The sequence below is a fragment of the Elephas maximus genome, chromosome 4 (genome assembly GCF_024166365.1).
Source record: "Elephas maximus indicus isolate mEleMax1 chromosome 4, mEleMax1 primary haplotype, whole genome shotgun sequence".
In the NCBI taxonomy this organism is placed as follows: domain Eukaryota; kingdom Metazoa; phylum Chordata; class Mammalia; order Proboscidea; family Elephantidae; genus Elephas; species Elephas maximus.
In genome coordinates, this window is record NC_064822.1 from 5662277 (window position 1) to 5674599 (window position 12323).

Below are 12323 nucleotides of genomic sequence, written 5' to 3' on the forward strand. Positions count from 1 at the left end.
TCTCAGCCACAGAGCTCACTGACTTTCTCCCCACTACTACACTTCTGACGTCAGTAATGACAATATCTATACGGACTATACACACCCACGCTGATCTTTTCCTCTATTCCATCTCAGTCACCACTCCTGTTAAACCCCAGATCTTGCCTTCACTAAGTGTGCCACCTCCAAAATCTAACACAATAATCTACCTCGCATTTTTAATTTCCTCATTTCTCTCTTCTTCCTTTGTATTTGTTGGGACAACCTCAACCCTAGATGGTGATGATGTTGTGTGCTGTCGAGTGATTCCAACTCACAGAGACCCCATGCGACCAGAGGAGTACTGCCCCATAGAATTTCTTGCCTTTAATCTTTGTGAAGCAGATCATAAGATTTTTCTCCCTCAGAGCCACTGGGTTGGTTTGAATGGTCAACCTTTCGGTTAGCAGCTGAGCACTTAACCACCAGAGCTCCTCCTAGATAAGCCATACTATCTACCTACTTTGTGCTTGAACTTGACTAATGTTACTGCATTCAACTGCCCAAGTGAGCCTCCTGGTCTCATTTTAAATAAACACAAGCACTGGACCTTCACCAAATCCAGTAATCTTAATACATTTCTCTAGTACGTTAGCTTTCCCATACATACCTTCGTTCCTGAAGGTTGGTCCCTCCCGCCTCATTCTCAGGTGATGACTTCACCTCACACTTCATAAAGAAAATAGAATCATAGGATAAAACTACATCATCTTCCCATCACCAATACAACCAAATGACCTGCATCTTTTCTCATCCTTCCTTACTTTTCAAATGGAAAAAGTATTCTTGCTCTAATTAGTAACCAAACTACCCACTTGTGCTCACGATCCCATTCCCTCTCCCGCTAAGGCCTTAGCATTTAAAAAATCATTTGTTCTTCCTGCATCAATTTCATCCTTTTTCAATATTATTTTAAGTAGTATACTAGCTCTAGTAACTTTTATGATAGAATTCGTAGAAAAAAATGTTAAAACAGCTATTACCTGGGTAATTTCTAGGTCTGCTTCTGTTGATCCCCCCCCCCCACCCCGTTACAGGCTCAAACAGCAAAGATTGTGAGGATGGCACAGGCCCGGGTGGTGTTCTGTTGTTGTTACAGAGCTGCTATGAGCTGGAACTGACTCCATGGCACCTTAACAACAACAAGTTATGGGTCATATTTTCCAGCTTCTTTGTGCATGCTGGTAATTTTTGATTTGATGCTAAATACCATTTGAGCTTTATACTGTCGGTTCTTTTAGTATTCCTTTAAGTATTTTGGGGCTTTGTTCTGAGACACATCTAAGTAACTAAAATTAGTTTGATCCTTTTGAGGCTAGATTCTAATCTTTGTTAAGGTGAGTCCAGAACAGTCTTTAGCCCCACTACTGAAGCATTAACTTTTCTGAGAGCTCTACCTGAAGCCCTATATCTCCCCATTCTTGGCTAGTGGGGGTACAATATTCCTGGTCCTTTGTAAGGTCCCAGAACTGTTTCTCCTACTTCATTCCAGTTGCTTCTTCACCAGCCTTGGTAGTTTCTCACATACATTCTCACATCGATGTTCAGCTAGAGACTCAAGGAGACCTCTCTGGAGCTCTGGTACTCTGCCCTGAGCTCTACCACTCTGGCCTCCCCAAACTGTTAGCTCAGTCTCTTCAACTGAATGAGGCTGCCAGGGTCTGTTTGGGATTCCTCCCTTCCTGTGTTGCAGCCTGGAAACTCTCTCTAGGCAGTAAACTAGGGCTATCATAGGGCTCACTTTTGTTTATTTCCCTCATCTGTTTATCTGCTGAAATTCACCAATTCTCATTTTTAAAAGAAATTATTTGTTGATCCCATAGCCCCCTCAAGCTACTGCCGTTTTTTCTTCTTCCCTTCATGGCAGAGCTACTCCAAAGAGTTTCTATCCTTGTTATGTCTCCGTTTTACATCATTCATTATTTTTTCTACTGCAACTGGACTTTCCTTGCCATTACTATACCGAAACAGGCCAATGGCATATATCTAATCAATATCTAACCAAATTAAAGTCATTTTTCCTTACTCAACTCGTCTTCTCAGTGCACATGGTTAAGCAATTTCCCTCCCTCTCCTTCCCAACCTAATAGCTCCTCCTCTCCCTGAGCCCCAGGACACAGCTTTAAATACCACCTACATGCCATAGCCATCCAGTTTTATGGTACGAGCCCATTAGTTCCAGTGATACATTTTCATCACATACCCAATTAAATCTGAAGAAGAGGCATTTTGAACTGAGTCAGTCCAACCTTTCCATTCCCCCCCCCCAATTTTCTCTACTCCAGTAAATGGCCCAAACAACTGTCTATCCAACTGTTCAAGCTAAAAACCGGGGCTTATCCTTGATTTTTTCCCCCTATCCAGTACATTTAAACCATTAGCAAGTTCCGCTGGTGCTACATTCAAAATGTACCTCAAATCCATCCATTTCTCTCCGTCTCTACTATCAACCACTCTAGTTAAAGACACCATTCACCTCTCACTCCTGCTCCATACAACCCATTCTCCACATGGTAGCCAAAATAATTCTGAAAAAATCTAAGTCACATCATGTAACTCCCTTGCCTGAAACTCTCCAATGGTTTACTTCATTTCAATGACCTGGATCTCCTGACTACCTTTTGAGTCCTCATCTCGTACAACTCAATCCCTTGTTCGCTTTGTTCTAGTCATACTGGCCTTGTTTCTGTTAGTACCTCCAGCCCTCTGCACCTGTAGGTTCCTCTGCCTGGAATACTCTTTACCCAGATCTTCACAGGGCTCGCTCATGCCCTTCATTTAAGTTTCAGGTCAAATGTTCTCTTCTCTGAGAGGTCTTCCTTGACCATCTATCCAAAGAAAACTCTATCCTCCTCCTTCCACTTGAAATACTCTTACCTTGTTCCACTGCCCCATAAAAGTCATGTTATTAATTTTATTTTCCTGTCTCCTCCCTTTAGAATCCAGTCATTCAACTAAACAAATACCAAACACTTACTAGGTGCCAGGAACTACTTCAGGTGCTGAAGACACATGAGTGAACAAAGCAGACAAAAACTCCTACCCTCCCAGTGCCTACATTCTAGAATGTAAGATCCACGAAAAAAAGAACTCTGTCTTGTTTACTGCTGTATCCACAGCACCTCTAACAATCCCTGGCTCACAGCAAATGTACAAATATTTCCTGTAAAAATGAAAAAAACTGATTTATCTATATTTCCCAGTCTTTGTATGATGTACCCCTATCAAAAATCTCTACTTGGTTATCTGAACGATGACTGAATTCTTACTTCAGACTTTACATGTTCTGTTCTACCTTTGGCCTCTATACATATTTGTAACCATTACTACACAATTTTGGCTCTAATCTCAAATTCTCATAATAATAAAAGCATTCTCTGACTACTACACCCATCTCATAGCCTTAAGTTCTCTAGAATTTGGCCCATTTTGAGCCTTGCAGGACTAAACTGCAAATTATCCAGGCACTCTTACTTCTGCATAAACTATGTTTGCATAATACGCAAACCGAGTCATTCACTAATTCAAGATTTAATGCCTCAGAAACATGAAATACATTTGGAAACAGTATTTAAACATACTGGTAACACAATATACTCATTACAGTAGGGAAATAAACTTAGGCCTATCTCTTCATTTTAAGGAACCCTCGTGATGCAGTGGTTAAGAACTCGGCTGCTAATCAAAAGGTCAGCACTTCGAATACACCAGCTGCTTGTGGAAACCCCATGGGGCAGTTCTACTCTGACCTACAGGGTTGCTATGAGTTGGAATGGACTCGGTGCCAACAGGCTTAGTTTTTCTTTTTGGTTTTGGTAGCACAACGGTTAAGCGCACAGCTGCTAACTGAAAGGTTGGTGGTTTGAACCCAACAGCCTCTCCACAAGAGAAAAATGTGGCAGTCTACTCCTGTAAAGATTATAGCCTGGAAAACCCTATGGAACAGTTCTACTGTCACATGGAGTCACCATGAGTAGAAATAGACTCAAAAGCACCCAACAACAGCCTCTTCATTTTACGGTTAAGAAAACCTGGATGTGGGTGCACATACACGCACACATGCGCGCACACACACACAGTGTCAGAAGATGGATTAGGACTTAGGTCTACTAACTCCTAGTTTGATGCTTTTCCCAATTAATAATTGCCTAAACTTAAAGACACCATTTTCCACAACTATATCCGGCAGCTCTTCAAGAATAGAAAACACCCCAAATACAAAGGAGTATATGAAATAAGTAATTTTGAGCACCAACAAATAAACAAGGCCGTTCTAAACGTTCAATTAGTGTTTGCAAATAATTAAATACACTTGTATGGCGTTTCTACAAACACTACCTTACTCCTTAGAGCTATACTTTAAGGAAGAAGTGCGTTACTACTATTTAACACACAAAGAGAGTAGGTGCATTCCAGGGGGCTGAGCGGCTTCTTAAAGTCCACAAAGCCAAGGTACATTTTCTCAGAGAAAACACAACCGCTATTTGTGATTCCAAATTATCAGAACAATTCATCCCAATATACAAAAAGATTTGAACCTATATTAAATCATCCACAACACATTTTAAATCTCAGGTTATCTCTGCCACTGGGTTCACTCTAAAGCCACTTCCTATTTTCTGTTCAGCTACCTAGTACTTGCTTCACCGAGGGAAAGTCAACCGAAATTTGCTTTAAGAATATGTCTCAAAGTTCAGCAACCTATGTTACAACGCATATCCAAAGCTAATAAACTTTAAAAACAACCGCCATTACAGTGAATAACTGAGGAAGGGCTCTATCTTTTAAAGAACTGATTACATCCCTGTTCCTCAATGCAACAACTCATATCTGTCAACGCAGATTTATTCAGTACAATCGTTTTCATTTTTAATCCATTACAGTGGGGCTGGTGAATGAAATTCACTTCACGTACTTAAAGGTGCGAAGTTCCCTTTCCACTATGTTTGAAATACTGTGATAGCACAAAATCATTACCTATAATCAGTCTTTGAAGACTGTCACAATTTATAAATGTGCTGAAAACACAGACTTCAAGTAACTAAGTGAAAGCAGTTCTAGCAAACTGTTTAAAACATTTTAATTACTTAATTGCTTTCTCACTGATTTCTCCTATAATTTGAGATTTATTTTTACAGAAAAGTTATGTCACACTTTAAGAAGTGTACTTTTAAGAATATATTCTAGTTCTTCCTGTGGCTTCTCTTCCAAGAAGTAGAATACTATACCATCATTTCACGTTATCGTTCCTTTTAAAATGCCACCCTCTGCTTTGAAATTACTGGGTTGTTTTTTTTTTTTTTGCCAGTGATTTTTTTAAAAATAATATTTATTGTGCTTTAAGTGAAAGTTTACAAATCCAGTCAGTCTCTCACACAAAAACCCATATACACCTTGCTACACACTTCCAATTACTCTCCCCCTAATGAGACAGCCCGCTCCCTCCCTCCACTTTTCCTGTTCATTTTGCCAGCGTCTAACCCCTTCCACCCTCTTATCTCCCCTCCAGGCAGGAGATGCCAACACAGTCTCAAGTGTCCACCTGATCCAAGAAGCTCCCTCCTCACCAGCATCCCTCTCCAACCCATCGTCCAGTCCAACCCATGTCTGAAGAGTTGGCCTTGGGAATGGTTCCTGTCCTGGGGCAACAGAAGGTCTGGGGGCCATGACCACTGGGGTCCTTCTAGTCTCAGTCAGGCCACTAAGTCTGGCCTTATGAGAATTTGGGGTCTGCATCCCACCGATCTCCTACTCCCTCAGGGATTCTCTGTTGTGTTCCCTGTCAGGGCAGTCATGGGTTGTAGCCAGGCACCATCTAGTTCTTCTGGTCTCAGGATGATGTAGTCTTTGGTTCATGTGGCCCCTTCTGTCTCTTGGGCTCATAATTGCCTTGTGTCCTTGGTGTTCTTCGTTCTCCTTTGATCTAGGCGGGTTGAGACCAATTGATGCATCTTAGATGGCTGCTTGCTAGCGTTTAAGACCCCAGACGTCACCCTTCAAAGTGGGATGAGGAATGTTTTCTTAATAGATTTTATTATGCCAATTGACTTAGATGTCCCCTGAAACCATGGTCCCCAGACCTCTGCCCCTGCTACGCTGGCCTTCGAAGCAGTTTATTCAGGAAACTTCTTTGCTTTTGGTTTAGTCCAATTGTGCTGACCTCCCCTGTATTGTGTGCTGTCTTTCCCTTCATCTAAAGTAGTTCTTATCTATTATCTAATTAGTGAATACCCCTCTCCCACCCCCCCTCCTTCCCTCCTCATAACCACGAACGAATGTTTTCTTCTCAATTTAATCTATTTCTTAAGTTCTTATAATAGTGATCTTATACAGTGAAATTACTGTTTTAACCAACTTCTGTTAATAATTAAATGCCCTTAACTTTTCTGGAAAATTGAGTCACAAATGTAGCCAGAATCTATACCTTTATATATACAAACTAAACTCTTGCCATTACTGATAATCACTTAAAAACAGGGTCTTATATGTACGGCTTCTATATGTTACTTTATCACTGCTGCTGTTGTTGCCATCAAATCAATTGACTCCTGGCAACCCCATGTGTGTAAAGTAGAATTGCTCCACAGGTTTTCAAGGCTGTGACCCTCAGAAACAGATTGCCAGGCCTGTCTTCCAAGATGCCTCTGAGCAGGTTTGAACTGCCAACCTTTTGGCTAGTAGAGGAGCCATTTGCCCCACCCAGGAATTTTTACCATTACTACTACTAAATACTATGATATAAAACAAAACAAAAAACCCCACTGCTGTCGAGTCGATATAGTAGAAGGCAAAATATAAAACTAAAACCCAGTCCATTTTTAATAAAATACTAAGTGTTGGTTTATATTTAATCCTATTCACAAATTCACGAACCTTTAAGCATGGCTTTTTACCCTTTGTTTACAAAATGTAAGCTACCCCTTTTTAACTTTAACATTGTTGCTAATTACAAAGCACATGCTTCCTAAACATTAGATACACAAGACCTTTTGCTTTTATTATTTTGTCATTTTATAAGAAAATGGGGTCTAAGTTAATGGTACTAACCAAAAAAATTTAAATATCAAACTGAGTATCAAATATAAAACTAAATATCACTAAAAGTTAACACTAACTCTTTAGACAACTAGGCACTTAAGTTTTCACGATTCCTTTTGTAGTTAGTTCTCACTCTCTTCCCAGGCTGCTTACATCCTTTTTCAGTTATCCTCCTACTTAAAACAAAACAAAACCCACTGCCATCAAGTTGATTCCAACTAACAGGAACACTACAGGACAGAGCAGAACTGCCCCCATAGGATTTCCAAGGCTGTAATCTCTACAGACGCAGACTGCTGCATCTTTCTCCTGAAGAGTGGCTGGTAGGTTCGAACCACTGACCTTTCAGTTAGTAGCCAAGTGCTTAACCACTGTGCCACCAAGGCTCCTTGCCTCCTACTATTAAGTCTATTTAATAACTGTCATACTGAGACAAGGAGCTCTGGTGGCGCAGTGGTTAGGAGCTTGGCTGTTAACCAAAAGGTCAGCAGTTCAAATCCACCAGGCGTTCTGCAGGAGAAAGATGCGGCAGTCTGCTTCCATAATGCCTACAGCTTTGGAAATCCTATGGGGCAGTTCTACTCTGTCCGATAGGGTCGCTATGAGCCGGAATTGACTCGACAGCAATGGGTTTGGATTTTCGGTTTATAGTAAGATAAAACCAAAATGACTCATTGTGAAATTTCTAGGACAGTAGATCACAGCCCTCAGCTTTCTGCCCTGCCCTGGCCCGTTACAATGGCTTTGAGAAGCTGACGACAAATACGAATGTTCTCCCTAGAAAAATACCATCACCAAATTTTATATGCATATTGTGGAAATTCATCAACACTCAGAACCATTTTCATGTATTCCACAGCAGCTCAACTTGGAAACTACTATTCTAAAATATCTTGGGCACAGTAGAAAGCTGAAATTGGATTTTATTACTGCTTCTTAATTCTTTGATTTTATCTCAATTGTTTCCTATTTAACGCAAAAATCTCAAATCCTCTCCATTCGTTCTAAGCCAAACTGTCTGTAAAAACTAAACTTTGCTTCTACTGTAATCAAGAGTTCACGTATTTCCCTTCACTTTAAAGACAGTGGACAGAATGGAGAAACCTAGACTGATTTTCATAGCTTCAGACAGAACGGCTCAAAATTTTGGTTTGCAAAACTGTAAAGGGGGTGGGATTCTCGGATTTCTTTTTAAAAAATGATAAACTTTTAAACTTATCATTTAAAATGATTGAGTCTTATTTCGCAAAATAGCAAAACTAGAGATTCTTTTATTAGAAGTTTTGAAAATATCAGTACTTAAACTGTTTCTTCTCTTTTCAGAATACGTACCCACCACTGCTGTTGAGTCGATTCCAACTCATAGCGACCCTAGAGGACAGAGTAGAACCGGCCCATAGTTTCCAAGAAGCGCCTGGTGAATTTGAACTGCTGACCTTTTGGTTAGCAGCCGTAGCACTTAAACCACTATGCCAGGGTTTTCCAGGATATGTACAGTATTTCCAATTTAATTAGACGTTCTCAATGTCTGATTAAAACCCAAACAAAAAACACCTGGCCACTTTACAAATGGTCCTTACCTTGGCCTTGGTAACACTGTAATACTGGGCCAGAAGAGAAGGATGCAGGTCTAAGACAGAAATGGTAGCAGGCTATTCTGTCTGGTGTTGGGCCGAAGGACTCATTTATCTCATATTTGGAATTGAGAGTCTACCGCTTTCCTATGCCTTGTTAAACCAAGGTGTTGGATTACGATGGTTAGACCTAAAGTCTCAGAGGTGGCTCTGTCGGATGCTATCAATGTGAGAGCATCTTAATTACATCGAATAGCCTACCCAAACCAATCCAGGTAACAGTAGAAGGTTAAATCTCCAACTCTTATAAATGGAGCCACACACCCTAGACATCCCAATGAAAAGTCAAAACTTCTAAGGGAGCCAGGAAGCTCCAACTTGCTAATTATCACTTTAAAACTGACTTTTTCAGAATGTCTATCCTAAAGTGTGAAGTATCCATAAAGAACTGTAACAACATAAAATTCCAACTTTAACAAGTCTAAATCAATGTTAACAAAAGCACTTGAAAGTATTCATATTTTTTATAAGTTACCCTTTCAATTAAATGTGATGTTGTGCCACTGAACTTCAACTTACTATGAGGCAATATCTTCTCCCCCTACCCTCTCCTATCCTCATCTGGGTCTAATTTGTTTAAATTTTTGTCTTTTTTTTTTTTTTACGCAAAAAGTGACTCGTTTATCTCATATGCAGAATTTAGAGTCTATTGCTTCCCTATGCCTTGAAAATGACTTCTATAATTCAGCAAATACAAAGCTTCCATCATTTGTTATTTTTGACTTAGCAAGTTACAACACATTACATTCCACAATTCAGACTTCTAATCCCTAACTCCTACGATATAGAGTTGTTTTCCAATCCTACAACAGTAATTAAAAAATAACTGGCAAATGACTAAGCTTCTAAAGTTGAGTAACATTGTTTACCTCCAAATTAATTGGGCGGGGGGAGAGTGGAGTAAGGGACTGCTACTTAAAGCCATTCTTTAAAATTAAGAAACATATCTAACTAGGCCAGTTTGTTCAGCTTATACTAGTATTAAAATGGGTTACATGGAAGTACATTAATACTGTTATTTTTTCAGTGCTAAAACCTAGATTTCTATCAAATTTACCACAGAAACAAAATATGTTAACAATTACTAAGCATATTTCCATGACAATGTTGCAGATACACTGTGATCATGAAATGCTTTATTAATGAGGTGGTATATAATAAACTGTCTTAATCTAAATCTGCCCCATCTTTCATGACCAACGTAGGATTATATACTTTTTCTAAGTTAGATATTAAATTCAGGTTCTAGGTCACTGGAACCTAGTAAACAGAATAACTAATGTGTCAGTCCAATGGCAGAAGTCTGTCTTAACCCCTCGTCCCTCTTCTTTATAATACAAAATCCTTCAGCAAACTGAAATGTTTGTCTTTCTAAGGTTAACTCAGAATTCAATTATCTTTGTTTATGCCTAGCGTACACTTTCAATATTGTATAACATGCTATTTTCAATACCGTGTTATGATCTACATGGCCGACTACTACTAGCATGAACCACGGGATTGTACAACAGCTTGTTTACCTGGTACTTTTCACATTCTTCTATTAAGTTCAGTATCTATTCTTCAGGTCTCTGCTTCATTTTCTACTTTGAGGAGGCAGCTCTTCTCCAGTCGTTATCTGAGTGCTTTCCAACCTAAGTGGCTCATCTTCCGGCACTGTATCAATGTTCCACTGCTATTCATAAGGCTTTTACTGGCCAGTTTTTTTTAGATCGCCAGGTCCTTCTTCCTAGTCTGTCTTACTCTGGAAGCTCAGCTGAAACCTGTCCACCACTGGTGACTCTGCTGGTATTCAAAATACCAGTGACATAGCTTCCAGCATCACAGTAACATGCAAGCCACCACAATATGACAAACTGGACCGATAAGCAACATCATGCTAAGTGGAAAAATATTGAAGTTGGCATGGATTTGCTTTTACTTGGATCCACAACTGATGCCCACAGAAGCAGCAGTCAAACAATCAAACGATGTATCACATTGGGCAAATCTGCTGCAAAAGACCTCTTTCAAGCGTTAAAAAGCAAAGATGTTACTTTGAGGACTAAGGTGTGCCTGAACCAAGCCATTGTATTTTCACTCGCCTTATATGCAAGCAAAAGCTGGACAATGAATAAGAAAGATAAACGACTGATGCATCTGAATTCTGATGATGAAGAGGAGTGACTATACCATGGACTGCCAGGAGAATGAGTAAATCTGTCTTGGAAGAAGTACAGCCAGAATGCTCCTTAGAATCGAGGATGGCAACACTTGGTCTCATGTACTTTGGACACGTTATCAGGAGAGATCGATTAGTCTCCGGAGAAGGACACCATTCTCGGTAGAGGGTGAGTGAAAAAGAGGAAAATCCTCAATGAGATGGGCTGACACAGTGGCTGCAACAATGGGTTCAAACATGCCAACAACTGTGAGGATGGCGCAGAACCAGGCAGTGTTTGTTATACATTCTGTCACTATAGGTCGGAACCAACTTGACGGCATCTAACAACAACGTGCTTCTCTGGTCATACAGCTTCAGTTGGATGTAAAGTGGAACAAATTCTAAACAGATGATGAAAAGGATAGTGTTATGGAAAAAATGTCTTGTTGTTGCAGTTATGTGCCGTTGAGTCGGTTCCGACTCACAGAGGCCCTATATGACACAGAGTAGAACTGTCCGTAGGGTTTCCAAGAAGCAGTTGGTGGATCTGAACTGCTGCCCTTTTAGTTAACAACCAAGCTCTTAATCACTACACCACCAGGGAATGATATCTAGTGCACTATAAAATGTGGAAATTATTTCAGTGAGCAAAAATTACCTGTAAATTTAAGAAGCACTGATGCTTCAGTTAAACTTGGCTCTGATTTTAGATTGTAGCTCTTGGGACTGCTCAAAGTATTCCCAGAAACAAAACTAAACTTCTAAAGTGTACTGTAGTGCTACCCAGCTTTAATCAAGGGTCTGCCCTTGGCTGCAAAACAAAAACTAGAAATTAATTTCAAAGACCATGTAACACCAACACCCCATCTTGAAAATATTATCTGTAAAACTTAGAAACAAAAAACCAAGACAAGATTCTGCAGTCACAAGTACTTTAATTTTTAAAAACAAATCACTTATTTAAAAATAAACAAATGGCACCATTCTACTCTAAAGTTGATACAAGCCAAAAAAAAAAAAAAAAAGAGGTACTGTCTCATAGATAAGGTGCTGAAAGTCAGTACTGCACTAGACAATCTCAACTACTACATACACTTAGCGCTTAGCTTATCTTTAAAGTTAGATTTAAGACACTACCCAAAAGTAACATTTAACTGCCACAACTATTTTACTTTAAAAGGTTAAACAACCCAAATGGTTTAAACAGTTTTATTTTCAAAAACATTACAGAGCATAATTACTACATTTAAAATTCTTACAGTACCAAATGAAAGCATTACAATTTTCCACAACAAATTTGCAGCAGACAAATCCGCGACTCCTTGACTTCCTTGAACTGTCAATACACTGCGCCCTGTTTAAATGGCTGAAAACCAAGGTATGCAATTCCTTAGGATTAGAAGTCATCAAGTTACACTGTCAAGGATCTGGGGGAAATGAGAGGGACATTCTATTATCCTTGCGTCTGAACTCAACTTCCATAACAC

General features: G+C 39.7%; 1 protein-coding gene across 4 annotated transcripts in view; it reads right to left on the bottom strand.

The window, feature by feature from the left end:
* The window catches only part of EPC1 (enhancer of polycomb homolog 1), a 106584-nt gene that overhangs the window by 63437 nt on the left and 30824 nt on the right, over positions 1-12323 (bottom strand). The gene's annotated exons all lie outside the window — the stretch shown is intronic.